Source organism: Lolium rigidum, chromosome 6 (assembly GCF_022539505.1).
Source record: "Lolium rigidum isolate FL_2022 chromosome 6, APGP_CSIRO_Lrig_0.1, whole genome shotgun sequence".
Taxonomy (NCBI): domain Eukaryota; kingdom Viridiplantae; phylum Streptophyta; class Magnoliopsida; order Poales; family Poaceae; genus Lolium; species Lolium rigidum.
In genome coordinates, this window is record NC_061513.1 from 349,252,704 (window position 1) to 349,268,870 (window position 16,167).

A 16,167-nucleotide genomic window follows, 5' to 3' on the forward strand; every position below is an offset into this window, starting at 1 on the left:
CTGTAGGCTGAAGGGGATGGTAGGGATTGGATGAGATTGGTCATGTAATAGCATAAGATTGTTAGGGCATAGTGCCTAGTGTCCGTAATTGGTACTTTGATGATATTATTGCGACTTGTTGTGCTTAATGCTTGTCACTAGGGCCTAAGTGCCATGATCTCAGATCTGAATATGTTATTGTTTCATGATGATATGCATTGTTTTATGATCTTACCCGCAAGTTGTATACATATGTCGCTGTCCGGAACCCGAGGCCCCAAAGTGACAGAAATTGTGACAACCGGAGGGGAAGGCGGTGATGTGAGGATCACATGTGTTCACGGAGTGTTAATGCTTTGCTCCGGTGCTCTATTAAAAGGAGTACCTTAATTTCCGAGTAGATTCCCTAGAGGCCCGGCTGCCACCGGCTGGTAGGACAAAAGATGTTGTGCAAGTTTCTCATTGCGAGCACGTACGACTAAATATGGAACACATGCCTATGGATTATTTAGTACTTGGATACCGTTTTATTACTATCTGCAAATGCCCTGCTTTGATTGTTACATGAGTTTCTCTCGTCCATGCAACGCCCGTTCATCCATCCTTTTGCCTATAGTATTTTAATCCTGTTGTTTACTATAATCATTACTGCTGTCTTTGTTACACTGCTGCTGATATTTCACCACTACTACTGCTATAAAACTGTTACTACTGATAAACTCTTGCGAGCAAGTCTGTTTCCAGGTGCAGCTGAATTGACAACTCCGCTGTTAAGGCTTTCAAGTATTCTTTGTCTCCCCTTGTGTCGAATCAATAAATTGGGTTTATTTCCCGCGAAGACTGTTGCGATCCCCTATACTTGTGGGTCATCACTTGGTCGGGCGGTGCCTAATTCGGTCAGGTGGTCGCAGAGTGTGGCGCGGCAGACGCGGGATGTGGTCGTCGTCTCCGGCGGCGGGCACAGGTCTGCGTCGCGAGCGTGTCTGGCGGGTTCGCGGTGGCACGGCGAGGCTAGAGGTGAAGAAAGGGGGGGCCAGGGAGGGAGTGCTGGGGCGAGGCGACGTGTGGCCAGCGATGCCCGTGGCGTGCGCGTGTGCGACGCCCACGGCATGGTCTGGCCGCCATGGGCGCGAGCTGGTCTGGCGAGTGCAGGCTTCCTCCTCGACCACGACTTGCTCCATTAGGTCCAGTAGAGTGAGGTGGCAAGCAATGGCACGGTGGCCAGGGTTGGGGAAGAAGGGTAGAAGAGGAGGGGGAACATGGCCGGCATGGCCATGCACATGCAAGCTATGGCTTGTCCCCTAGGGTTTCCATGCTGGCAAGGGAGAGAGAGAGAGGGCCAGGGGACAGGTAGGTGTCAAGTGGTGTCTTAGGTTTGGCCAAAACACTATTTTAAATAGTGTTTGATTTGATCCATATTTGGAATTTGCAAATTTTGCCAAATTTTGGTTGAGCTCAAATGGTTCCAAAATTTGAAAGTGATGCATTTGGGTAAGTTGCAAATGACCAGAGACAAACATGTGTGGTGGTGAAATTTTAAAAATCAAAGAAATGCAAATTTGCACAAAGTGAGATTGTTGACAAAGTTAAAAAGTCTCAACTTTGCATGAGCATAGTTTTTGATCCAAGATGATTTTGGCATGGTGGTCTTACCAAATTTTTCACCTTGATATGCTCTTGGGTGAGGTGCAAAGAATTGGGAAAGTTTAGTTTGAAAAACTTGAAAACAGAGGCTCAAAGTAGTGACCAGAATATAAATGCAGATTTGACCATTATCATATGCGATCCCAATTTGAGTTTGAATTTGATTTGATTTGTGTTTCTTTGATTCCAAAAGTTGTAATAAGTGTTTAGTAACATAATACAACTAATGGTGAAGGTTAAATTGGTCTAGGGTAAAGATTTGCAAAAATGGCATAAACCATATGTGAGGGTTTTTAGGGTTTTTCTTATTTGACTTCTTTCTCTCTTTATTTTATTTGGTTTGGGCTCTTCACTTGATCAATTTAGTGTTTTAGGGTTTAGCACATAAACACAATAACAATCATCATGGCATATCACTCAAATGCACAAGTCCTATGCATGGCACTATATGCAAATAAAAGTTTTTGTTGGTTCTGAATTTTGGATCTCTAGAATTCTTCTTCTTCTTCTTATTGAAATTAGGGATGTTACAAACCCTTCCCCCTTACAAAAGATCACATCCCGAGATCTAAAAAAAGTTAGGTACTAAAGAGATCTGGGTACTCCTTCTTCATGAAGTCTTCGCGTTCCCAAGTGGCTTCATCTTCAGTATGGTTGCTCCATTGTATCTTCAAGAACTTGATGCTTCGGGTGCAGGTGGTTCTGTAAGCTTCTTCCAGGATGCGAATTGGCACTTCGCGGTACGTCAAGTCCTTGTTGATATCCACCGATCTGTTATCGATGTTCTTGAACACTTCGGTCTTCTCTGGGACTTCAAGGCACTTCCGGAGGAGTGAGATGTGAAACACGTCGTGCACAGCCGACATTTCTTCTGGTAGCTCCAGTTGGTAAGATACTTCGCCTCGGCAACTCAGAACTTTGAAGGGTCCGACATATCGGGGTGCGAGCTTTCCTTTCAGCTGGAATCTTCGCATTCCTTTCAGGGGGGATACTTTGAGATAGACGAAATCTCCGATCTCGAAGGTCATCTCTCGGCGTCGCTCTCTAGTCTTGATTGCGCCGTCTTGAGGTACTCGCGGATCTTGTGCACTTTCTCTTCGGCTTCATGAAGAACATCTGGTCCAAAGACTTGGCTTTCTCCAACTTCCGACCAATTCATAGGGGTACGTCATTTCCTTCCGTACAAGGCTTCAAAGGGGGCCATCTGTAGGCTGGCTTGGTAGCTGTTGTTGTAAGAGAATTCTAGGTAATGCAGGCAGTCTTCCCACTTGGATCCATATTCCAGTACACATGCTCTCAGCATGTACTCCAGTATCTGGTTGACTCTCTCCGTCTGTCCACCGGTCTGCGGATGATAGGCGGTGCTGAAATTCAGACGGGTTCCTAGTCCTTCGTGCACTTTCTGCCAGAATCTTGAGGTGAACTGTGATCCTCTATCTGACACTATCGACTTCGGAGTTCCGTGCAGGGTGACTATTCTGGAGATATACAATTCAGCTAACTTTGGGCCTTGGTACGTGGTCTTGACAACGATGAAATGGGCTACCTTGGTCAGTCTATCGACAACTACCCATATCGAATCATTTCCTTTGCTAGATTTGGGCAAACCTGTGATAAAGTCCATTCCTACTGAGTCCCACTTCCATTTTGGAATCTGCATTGGTGATACGTCTCCAACGTATCCATAATTTCTGATGTTCCATGCTTGTTTTATGACAATACCTACATGTTTTGCTCACACTTTATAATGTTTTTATGCATTTTCCGGAACTAACCTATTAACAAGATGCCGAAGTGCCGGTTCTCGTTTTCTGCTGTTTTTGGTTCCGGAAAGGATGTTCGGGCAATATTCTCGGAATTCGACGAAACAAAGACCCGAGTATCTTATTTTCCCGGAAGACCCCGAACACCGAAGGAGAGTCGGAGGCGGGCCAGGGGGCCACCACACGCCAGGGCCGCGCGGGCTCCACCCTGGCCGCGCCGGCCTATGGGGAGGAGGCCCCAGGCGCCCTCCTGCGCCGCCTCTGCGCCTATATAAGCCCTTTCGACCTAAAAACGTGATACGAATTGACGAAACTCCAGAAAGACTCCAGGGGCGCCGCCGCCATCGCGAAACTCCAATTCGGGGGACAGAAGTCTTTGTTCCGGCACCCTGCCGGGACGGGGAAGTGCCCCCAGAAGCCATCTCCATCGACGCCACCGCCTCCATCATGCTCCGTGAGTAGTTCCCCCATGGACTACGGGTTCTAGCAGTAGCTAGTTGGTACTCTCTCTCCCATGTACTTCAATACAATGATCTCATGAGCTGCCTTACATGATTGAGATTCATCTGATGTAATCGGTGTTGTGTTTGTTGGGATCCGATGGATGATACATTATGATTAGTCTATCTATAAAGTTTGTGAAGTTATTGTTGCTTTGCAATCTTGTTATGTTTAATGCTTGTCACTAGGGCCCGAGTGGCATGATCTTAGATTTAAGCTCTATGCTTATTGCTTAGATTGTATCTACAAGTTGTATGCACATGTCTATGTCCGGAACCAAAGGCCCCAAAGTGACGAAATTGGGACAAGCTGGAGGGGAAGGCGTAGGTATGAGGATCACATGTTTTCACCAAGTGTTAATGCTTTGCTCCGGTGCTCTATTAAAAGGAGTACCTTAATAGCCAGTAGATTCCCTTGAGGCCCGGCTGCCACCGGCTAGTAGGACAAAGGATGTTGTACAAGTTTCTCATTGCGAGCACGTATGACTATATATGGAAAACATGCCTACATGATTAATAATCTTGATGTTCTTTCTTAATGCTATTTCAATCCTATCAATTGCCCAACTGTAATTTGTTCATCCAACACTTGTCACTTGTTATTGGAGAGTTACCACTAGTGTAGATCGTTGGGAACCCCGGTCCATCTCTCATCATCATATACTCGTTCCTACATGTCATTGGAAGTAGTATCAACTATTGTCTGGTGCCATTGCCTCTGTGTTACTGTTACCGCTGCCGTGTTACTATTACTATTGCTCTCATATTACTGCTGCTTTCACATCACCCTGTTACTAGTGCTTTTCCAGGTGCAGCTGAATTGACAACTCAGTTGTTAAGGCTTATAAGTATTCTTTACCTCCCCTTGTGTCGAATCAATAAATTTGGGTTTTACTTCCCTCGAAGACTGTTGCGATCCCCTATACTTGTGGGTTATCAAGTGGCTGCAGCAGTCCTGCGGGTCGCTGATGTTCCGCCTTGACTCTCTGACAGATATCACACTTGGCGATGTAGCTTCCGATTTCTCTCTTCATTCCATGCCACCAAAATTGTTCCTTCAAGTCTTGATACATCTTGGTACCTCCGGGATGGATTGAGTATAGGGTGTCATGGGCTTCTTTCAGGATGACTTGGTTCAACTCTGAGTCCGATGGCACACAAAGGCGTCTTTTGTACCAAAGAACTCCGGCTTCATCTACGGTGAATCCTGGTGCTTTCCCTGCAGCTATCTGGTTCTTGATTTCGTCGATGCTAGCGTTTCCTTTCTGGGCTTCCTTGATCTGGCTGATCAAGGTGGGTTGAAGCTCTATGCTGGCTAGGAATCCTTCATTAACAAGTTCAAGTCTAAACTGTTCAAACTCTTGAAACAGGCTGGGCTGCTCGATTGCGATCATGGAGTTCAACTGACACGGAAGTCGACTCAAAGCATCTGCTACCACATTGGCCTTGCCGGGGTGGTAGTGAATCTCCATGTCGTAATCCTTGATCAATTCGATCCATCTGCGCTGTCTCATATTCAGCTCCTTCTGGGTGAAGATATATTTCAGGCTCTTGTGGTCGGAGTAGATCTCGCATCGATTACCCATGAGGTAATGACGCCAAACTTTCAAGGCTAAAACTATGGCTGCAAGCTCTAAGTCGTGGGTTGGATAGTTCTACTCATGTTGCTTCAGCTATCTTGAAAGGTAAGAAATCACTTTGCCTTCTTGCATCAAGACACATCCAAGACCAATCTTAGACGTCAAAGGGCTTGGTGATGTCCGGCATGATAAGTATTGGGGCTGAGGTCAATCTACTCTTGAGTTGTTGGAAACTCTCTTCACATTTGTTCGTCCATTCGAACTTCTTGTCCTTCTTCAACAGTTGAGTCATTGGTCGAGCGATGCTCGAAAAGCCTTCTACAAATCTACGGTAATATCCGGCTAATCCAAGAAAAGCGCGGACCTCGGTTTGGGTGGTTGGGGCTTGCCATTCTGTAACTGTTTTGATCTTGGCGGGATCTACGGCAATTCCTCCTATGAGACAAGATATGTCCCAGGAATCCTACTTCCTTCAACCAAAACTCACATTTTCTGAACTTGGCATACAACTGGTGGTGTCTAAGGGTTTCAAGGACAGTCTCCAAGTGCTGTTCATGTTCCTCTTCGGACTTGGAGTAGATAAGGATGTCGTCGATGAAGACAACGACAAACTTGTCCAAAAAGTTCATGAAGATCTTATTCATGAGGTTCATGAAATAAGCTGGGGCATTGGTTAATCCAAACGACATGACGTTGTACTCATACAACCCATATCTAGTGGTAAAGGCAGTCTTTGGGATATCAGTGGCTCGAATCTTTAGCTGATGATAACCAGTCCTAAGATCAATCTTAGAGAACACTTTGGCACCGGTCAACTGATCGAATAGGTCTTCTATATTGGGTAGGGGGTACTTGTTCTTGACGGTGACATCGTTAAGCTTACGGTAGTCCGTACATAAACGAGTGGCACCATCCTTCTTGTCCACAAACAAAACAGGTGATCTCCAGGGTGATGCACTCGGTCGAATCAAACCTTTGGCTAACATATCATCGATCTGCTTCTTCAGATCCACAAGCTCTGTTGGGTTCATACTATAGGCTCTCTGTGCTATAGGTCCAGTTCCGGGGATTAACTCGATGATGAACTCGATATCCCGATCAGGGGGCATACCGGGTAGATCATCCGGAAACACATCAGGGTATCGGCAAACGACCCTGATCTGATCGAGAGTTGGCTTGGCTACACTTTGGTTGCAGGTGAATTTTCTGGGTAGTCTTTCAGATACATGTTCTACTAGGATACCGGTGCTGCTAGTCATGGTGATGGCTTTCTTAGCACAGTCAATCAATCCATGGTGTTTTGACATCCAGTCCATTCCTAGTACGACTTCCAAACCTTTGGTTCCCAACACAATCAGATTGGCATAAAAATCTACTTCATGGATTCGGATGGGTACATTTTTGCAAAATTTTCTAGCTTTGGTGGTTGATCCGGGAATTTGAACTATCATAACATGCTTCAAAATGATAGGTTGAATTTTACTTGTGGATGCAAAGTCTTCGGTGACAAAATAATGAGATGCTCCGGAATCAAACAATACTCTGGCAGGTATGGAGTTGACAGAAAACATACCCAGTACAACATCTGGTGCCTCCTGGGCTTCTTCGGCGTTCATGTGGAAGAGACGGCCGTTGCGGTTATTGGGGTTGTTGGGGGCAAACTTTCTGCCGGTGGAGACGCGGTGTTGCTGCTGAGCAGGTGCAGCGGTGTTGGCGGCATTCTTGGCTAACCTCTTGGGGCACTCGTTGGAGTAGTGTCCCACCACACCACACTCATAACAAGTGATGGTGGCCTTGTCCTTGGTTGCGACGGGGATGGCGTTGCTTCTGGTTCTGGGGGCAGTGTTGGTGTTGTTGTTGTTGGTGTTGGGGGCTCTGGGCGGAGCGCGGTAGAAGTTGTTGTTGTTGTTGTGGCCTCCTGGCCTGGAGTTTCCTCCACTCCGGTTCTGATAACCGGGGCGTGAAGTCTGCATCTGGGGCTTGTTGTTGTTTCTCGGAGTGAAACCTCCGCTTGAGCTGGGGCGATAATTCGGGGCGTTGCTGGGCCCACTCTGGTGCATCATGCGGCGTTTGCGGTTCTCGTTGGGTTCGTTCAACTTGACTTCCATCTGGATGGCGGAGTCCACTAGGGCTTCAAGGTCGGCGAAGGGGATGTTGACGAGGACAGTCTGCATCTCATCATGCAGTCCGTTCAGGAATCTCTCCTGCCTCTTCTCGGTGGTGTCGGTTTCGTCGGGGGCGTACCTTGACAGTGTAAGGAACCTATCGCGGTATTCTACCACCATCATGCGTCCTTGCTTGAGTTCACGGAACTCATCCCTCATCTTCTTGATAAGACCCGGGGGTACGTGGTATTTGCTGAACTTGAGCTTGAAGTCTGCCCAAGTCATGACTTGACCTCCGTTCATGGCACGGGTGCTAGTCCACCAGGCTCGGGCTGGTCCGGCAAGGTAATGGGTTGCGAATAGGACCTTCTCATTGGCTTCCACTTCGGCTACTTCCAAGTTGTTCTCCATAGTCTGGAGCCAGTCGTCGGCGTCGAGGGGTTCCTCGGTTTTGCTAAACACCGGAGGGTTGGTGTTCTGGAAGTTCTTGAGCTTGGATCCAGGATGGTCATGATTTCCATGGCCTTGGTTGACAAGGTTTTGCAGTGCTGCGATGTTGGCTTGGCGTTCAGCCCTGTCAGCCTCTCGATCTGCCATCAGGGTTTGCAGCATTTGCATCATGGCGTCCTTGTTGTTGCGATTGGGAGGGGCCATCTGAACATAGAGAAGATCATGAGATAAGAGGGAAACTTCTATGGCTTATTTTGAGTAAGTTCCAAAAATTTAAAACTTGAATTCTTTTGATGACAAACACAAACATTCATTCATTCATCATAACACATTACAAACTAACACTTCCCATGGTTTTAACAACCATTTCTCATGCTACGATACAACGGGCGGGATACAACTCACACCTACATAAGTGATCAAGTGCAACTACTCCTCATCATCGACGTCGATGGGGACGAAGTCGTCGGGTCCAAGCCTCCAGGAACTCGTAGTCCTCCTCCTCGGTGAACTCGTCCTCCTCATAGTCGTCGTCATCGCTCAGGAAGGCTCCTCCTCCCTGAAGGTCTATACCTCCATCGTCTTCCTCCATCTCTCTCAGCTGATCCTCCTGGGCCTTGACAGTGGCCTCCAAAGATGCTATCTTGGCGTGAAGGCGCACAATCGTAGCGTCCTTCTTGGCACGCTGCTGGTGAAGGGTCTTGCGGTCGCGGGCGAGTAGCTTGATCGCCTCACCCTGCTCGGTGATGTGAGCGTGGGTCTGGTTGGCGTAAACGCGGGCGGCGTCCAGATCCTTCTGAGTCTGGTATAGCATGAAGTCGAGGTACTCAGCATGGTTCCTCAACTCCGGGTGCGGCTGCAGCTCCATGGGCACTCCCATGGCATCACGCCTCACAAGATGCGCGAAGCGGGATGCGAGGATGCGCACCACATTCTACCCGCAGAGGCGAGCAAGTGACTCCTGAAGGGCACGGGCGAGACCGTCGAGCCAGTTGCTCTCGCGGAAGGAGAAGAGGATCCTCTCCGAAGCGGGAGGCTCCATCTTGCCCCTCAAGTCAGCAGTGATGATCCACTGCAACTCTCCTCCAGGCTGGTCGTCCACCTGAATTCCGTGGAACTCGGGGTGAGGGCGTCCAAAGAAGTCCGAGAGGGCGTTGAGGTCATGCTCGAAGATCAGGCTTCCACCATTCCCAAGCTGGTAGAACTTGGTGTTTATGGGTTCATTCGGCTCCATCTGAAAGCGAAATGGATAAGTAAGTTAGAGAAAAGCCACAAGTGTGTCAAAATTTTAGGTAGATTCATAAGAGAAAGCATGTGATACGTCTCCAACGTATCTATAATTTCTGATGTTCCATGCTTGTTTTATGAGAATACCTACATGTTTTGTTCACACTTTATGATGATTTTATGAGTTTTCCGGAACTAACCTATTAACGAGATGCCAAAGTGCCAGTTCCTGTTTTCTGCTGTTTTTGGTTTCAGAAATCTTACACAGGAAATATTCTCGGAATTGGACGAAATCAAGGCCCACGATCTTATATTTCCACGAAGCTTCCAGAACACCGAAGAGGGACCAGAGGGGAGGCCCACACACACTATGGCGGCGTGGCTAGAGGGGGGGGGCACCCTACTGTGTGGGCCCCCAGGACCCTTCCGACTCTGCCTCTTCGCCTATTTAAGCCTTCGTGACCTGAAACTTCGATACGAATAAGCCACAATATGAAAAAAGTTCCAGAGTCGCCGCCATCGCGAAGCCAAGATTCGGGGGACAGAAGTCTCTGTTCCGGCACACCGCCGGGACGGGGAAGTGCCCCCGGAAGGCATCTCCATCGACACCACAGCCATCTTCATCGCCATCGCTGCTTCCCATGATGAGGAGGGAGTAGTTCTCCCCCGAGGCTGAGGGCTCTACCGTAGCTATGTGGTTCATCTCTCTCTTTGTGATCTTTATGTGATCATGAGCTTTGTATCACTATTAATCTATGTGCTACTCTAGTGATGTTATTAAAGTAGTCTATTCCTCCTCCATGATGTAATGTTGACAGTGTGTGCATCATGTAGTACTTGGTGTAGGTTATGATTGTAATATCTTGTGGATTATGAAGTTAACTATTACTATGATAGTATTGATGTGATCTATTCCCCCTTTCATAGCTATTGTTGACAGTGTGTATGCTATGTTAGTACTCGGTCTAAATTGCAACGGTCTATTATGCACTCTAAAGGTTACTTAAATATGAACTCCGGATGTTGTGGAGCTTGTTAACTCCGGCTTGAGGGAGCACTTGTAGCCCTACACAATGAATGGTGTTTGTTATCCAACAAGAGAGTGTAGAGTAGTTTCAGTTATGTGATCAATGTTGAGAGTGTCCACTAGTGAAAGTACGATCCCTAGGCCTTGTTTCCAAATATCGAATCTCCGTTTATTTACTGTTCCACTACATGTTTAATTGCTGCCATATTTATTTCAGATTGTTATTACCACTCATATTCATCCATATTACTTGTATTTCACTATCTCTTCGCCGAACTAGTGCACATATACATCTGACAAGTGTATTAGGTGTGTTGGGGACACAAGAGACTTCTTGTATCATAATTGCAGGGTTGCTTGAGAGGGATATCTTTGAACTCTTCCTCCCCGAGTTCGATAAACCTTGGGTGATTCACTTAAGGGAAACTAGCTGCTGTTCTACAAACCTCTGCTCTTGGAGGCCCAACACTGTCTACAGGAATAGAAGCGTGCGTAGACATCAAGCTATTTTCACGGCGCCGTTGCTTGGGGAGGTAAGGTAAAAGGTATTCACATTCTCCGACTACTAAGCTATTTCCTAGCATTGTTGCCGGTGTGTGAGTGCTCGAAGCTATTTCCTTTAGATCCTGCAATTGCATCTTTTTGTTTCTTGTTTTTATTTTTCACTAGTTAGGCATAATGGAAAATAACAGTGAGCTTTTTAATCTATTTCCTGAGTTAAGACATAAATTGTGTGATGCGAAAATTAAAAAACCTATGGAACCTTATTTGCATGCTAGTAGCAATGTTATTAGTATGAACACCAATGTTGATAATGATATGGAAGAATTTAAGCTTGGGGAAGCTGGTTTTGATGAGCATGATATTTTTAGTCCCCCAAGCATGGAGGAGAAATTTTCTTTGATGATACTTTGCCTCCCATTTATGATGATCACAATGATGACTATAATATTTTCAGTCCACCTACTATTGAGGATAAAATTAATTATGATTACAATATGGCTCCTATATATGATGATTATGGTGATGAGAATAATAATGATAGCTATTTTATTGAATTTGCTCCCACTACAATTAATAGTAATGACTATGCTTATGTGGAGAGTAATCATACTTTTATGCATGTAGCTCATGATAAGAATGCTTTATGTGATAATTATATTGTTGAGTTTGTTCATGATGCTACTGGAAATTATTATGAGAGAGGAAAATATGGTTGTAGAAGTTTTCATGTTAATAAAACACCTCTCTATATGCTGAAATTTTTGAAGTTACACTTGTTTTGTCTTCCTATGCTTTTCACTTTGTTCTTCATGAATTTGTTTATTTACAAGATTCCTTTTCATAGGAAGTGAGTTAGGCTTAAATTTGTTTTGAATTTGTTTTGATGCTCTCTTTTGCTTCATTCTCTTATTTCTTGCGAGTGCATCATTAAAATTACTGAGTCCATCTTAATGGCTATAAAGAAAGCACTTCTTGGGAGATAACCCATGTGTTTATTTTACTACAACAATTTTGTTTTATATTTGAGTCTTGGAAGTTGTTACTACTGTAGAAACCTCTCCTTATCTTTATTTTATTGCATTGTTGTGCCAAGTAAAGTCTTTGATAGTAAGGTTGATACTAGATTTGGATTACTGCGCAGAAATAGATTTCTTCTTTGTCACGAATTTGGGCAGGGTTCTCTGTAGGTAACTCAGAAACATCTGCCAATTTACGTGCGTGATCCTCAGATATGTACGCAACTTTCATTAAATTTGAGCATTTTCATCTGAGCAAGTTTAGTGCCCAGAAAAATTCGTCTTTACGGACTGTTCTGTTTTAACAGATTTTATCTTTTATTTCGCATTGCCTCTTTTGCTATGTTGGATGGATTTCTTTGTTCTATTAACTTTAAGTAGCTTTGGGAAATGTCCAGAAGTGTTAAGAATGATTGTGTCATCTCTGAACATGTGAATTTTTGATTATGGACTAACCCTCTAATGAGTTTGTTTTGAGTTTGGTGTGGAGGAAGTTTTCAAGGGTCAAGAGAGGAGGATGATATATGATCAAGAAGAGTGAAAAGTCTAAGCTTGGGGATGCCCCCGTGGTTCATCCCTGCATATTTCAAGAAGACTCAAGCGTCTAAGCTTGGGGATGCCCAAGGCACCCCCTTCTTCATCGACAACTTATCAGGTCACCTCTAGTGAAACTATATTTTTATTCCATCACATCTTATGTACTTTACTTGGAGCGTCTGTGTGCTTTTATTTTCGTTTTGTTATTTTCATTCTCTGAATAAGTTCATGCTTGTGTGGGAGAGAGACACGCTCCGCTCGTTCATATGAACACATGTGTTCTTAGCTTTATTCTTAATGTTCATGGCGAAGGTTGAAACTGCTTCGTTAATTGTTATATGGTTGGAAACAGAGAATGCTACATGTGGTAGTGGTATAATGAAATACTTGCATAATCTTGTAGATCATTGAGCTTTGGTAACCTGATTCTTTGCAAACGTTTTGAGGTATTTAGATGGTAAGGCTTGTTGTTTAAGTAAGTTAAAATTAGTAGTGGATTGTTGTCTTTAAGCTTGTGCCGTACTACAAACTCTACTTAAATAGTTGAAGGTGTAGTTGGACTTGATAGCTTTCCATGTCTAAGAGTTCATCGTAATAACTAAGTTGTGCTGAAGGTCGAGGGAGCTAGCGGGGTACTTGTGCCACCGTGAACGGCCCTCCTTGGAGTAAATTTTTATCATGCTCTTAATGTTGAACCTGCTAGTTGTTTGCAATAAGCTTGTGAGTTCTTTTTGACTAATGTTAAGCTACGGTTTTTGGCACTTCCACCATCCAAATTTTCTAGCCTCTTCGATGCTCGTGCATTGCCTTTTGCTCACATTGAGAATTGTGCATACTTCGCCAGTACATCCAAACCCGTGGGAGGACTTTCTCTTGTTCTCCTACACATAAGCCATACATCTTCCTCAAAACAGACCACCATACCTACCTACCACAGCATTTCCATAGCTGTTCCGAGATATATTGCCATGCAACTTCCATTTTACATTACATGACTTGTTGTCATTTATTATTTATATATTGCTTTGCATGATTCTATACAGCTGATGTGAGGTGTACCCATGTTACGCTAGATCATTGCACATCCTGCTACACTGGCAGAGGCATACAGTTTTATACATCATGTTTTATTCATTATGAGTTATTTGTACCAAAAGTGTGTTGTCATATTAGGATGTTGCCCCTAAAAGTGAAAAGAGCCATGGAGGCCATCAAAAAGAGAAACAGAAAAAGAAAAGAAAGAAAAAAATATAGAAAAGAAAAAGAAAAAGAAAAAAAAGAGAATAAAGAAAAAGGGGGCAACATCACTATCTTTTATCCACACTTGTGCTCATGTTTTAGCACCTGAAGTATTCATAGTCATCATTTGTGCTCATGTTTAGCACCCACACTCCATATGAGAGAGTTTTCATGTTTTACTAGTATAACTATGTGGGGAATTTACACTATAGAACTTGGGTTGTATATTCCAATGATGAGCTTCCTCAAAAGTGCTCTAGGTCTTCGTGAGCAACCAAGTTGGATGCACCCCCACAAGTTCCATTGGAGAGCTTTCATACACATATAGCTCTATGTGCATCCGTTGCATGGCAATCACTACTCCTTGCATAGCTTCGATTATAAGACTTCCTCTTGTATAATAATCACTTATAGCTTTGTGAGACTTTCTTCCATTTGGCCTTCCAAACCCCCATGAACGTTCTTTATGCCATAACATCCTGGTGCCAATACCAAATGCTTGCGCTCACCGGTTGAGTAGACTTCGAAACAGTTGATTCATGATGTTCATGTTTAATTTTACTTGACTGAATCCTTCTTTGTTGTGAAAATTTACTTGATGCTTGGAATCAAGGATAGAACTTCTATGCTGGATACTTAATACATCTTTAATGAACTTTGTACGGTTTCATGTCTTTAAAGCAATAGTTCATGAAAACTTCTAGCTTGTTTAACTCTTGCATTATCATCTCTTATATCAATATAGACATTTGCTTTGAATGATTTGATCTCAGCTCATGAGCTTTACATCATTATTGGATCAAGATTGTGTTTGTAGCATGTCACTTCAGAAATTATCTTTGTTATCGTTTACCTACTCGAGGGCGAGTAGGAACTAAGCTTGGGGATGCTGATACGTCTTCAACGTATCTATAATTTCTGATGTTCCATGCTTGTTTTATGACAATACCTACATCTTTTTTTCACACTTTATGATGATTTTATGCGTTTTCCGGAACTAACCTATTAACGAGATGCCGAAGTGCCAGTTCCTGTTTTCTGCTGTTTTTGGTTTCAGAAATCTTACACATGAAATATTCTCGGAATTGGACGAAATCAAGGCCCATGATCTTATATTTCCACGAAGCTTCCAGAACACCGAAGAGGGACCAGAGGGGAGGCCCAGGGCCTCCACACACTATGGCGGCGCGACCAGAGGTGGGGGGGGGGGCGCCACCTACTGTGTGGGCCCCCCATGACCCTTCTGACTCCGCCTCTTCGCCTATTTAATCCTTCGTGACCTAAAACTTCGATACGAATAAGCCACGATACAAAAAAAGTTCCAGAGCCGCCGCCATCGCGAAGCCAAGATTCGGGGGACAGAAGTCTCTGTTCCGGCACACCGCCGGGACGGGGAAGTGCCCCCGGAAGGCATCTCCATCGACACCACAGCCATCTTCATCGCCATCGCTGCTTCCCATGATGAGGAGGGAGTAGTTCTCCCCCGAGGCTGAGGGCTCTACCGTAGCTATGTGGTTCATCTCTCTCTCTTTGTGATCTTTATGTGCTCATGAGCTTTGTATCACTATAAATCTATGTGCTACTCTAGTGATGTTATTAAAGTAGTCTATTCCTCCTCCATGATGTAATGTTGACAGTGTGTGCATCATGTAGTACTTGGTGTAGGTTATGATTGTAATCTCTTGTGGATTATGAAGTTAACTATTACTATGATAGTATTGATGCGATCTATTCCCCCTTTCATAGCTATTGTTGACAGTGTGTATGCTATGTTAGTACTCGGTCTAAATTGCAATGGTCTATTATGCACTCTAAAGGTTACTTAAATATGAACTCCGGATGTTGTGGAGCTTGTTAACTCCGGCTTGAGGGAGCTCTTGTAGCCCTACCCAATGAATGGTGTTTGTTATCCAACAAGAGAGTGTAGAGTAGTTTCAGTTATGTGATCAATGTTGAGAGTGTCCACTAGTGAAAGTATGATCCCTAGGCTTTGTTTCCAAATATCGAATCTCCGTTTATTTACTGTTCCACTATATGTTTACTTGCTGCCATATTTATTTCAGATTGTTATTACCACTCATATTCATCCATATTACTTGTATTTCACTATCTCTTCGCCGAACTAGTGCACCTATACATCTGACAAGTGTATTAGGTGTGTTGGGGACACAAGAGACTTCTTGTATCATAATTGCGGGGTTGCTTGAGAGGGATATCTTTGACCTCTTCCTCCCTGAGTTCGATAAACCTTGGGTGATTCACTTAAGGGAAACTTGCTGCTGTTCTACAAACCTCTGCTCTTGGAGGCCCAACACTGTCTACAGGAATAGAAGCGTGCGTAGACATCAGCATGCTTCATCAATTTTTGTGAAAAGATCTCAAAGGCAAGAGTGTGAATAAATTTTTCAGAAATACTCCTTTCATTTGATTTCAAAGTTAAGTTTTTATGAACGTCCATTATGAGAGATTCGATAATGGATAAGACTAATCCAACTAAGCTAGACAGTTGAATCCCTAGCCTACATACCTAAGGAAATAATAAGAGTACACCATAAACCTAGAATAACTATCCCTATATGAGAGAGCTCAAGATTTG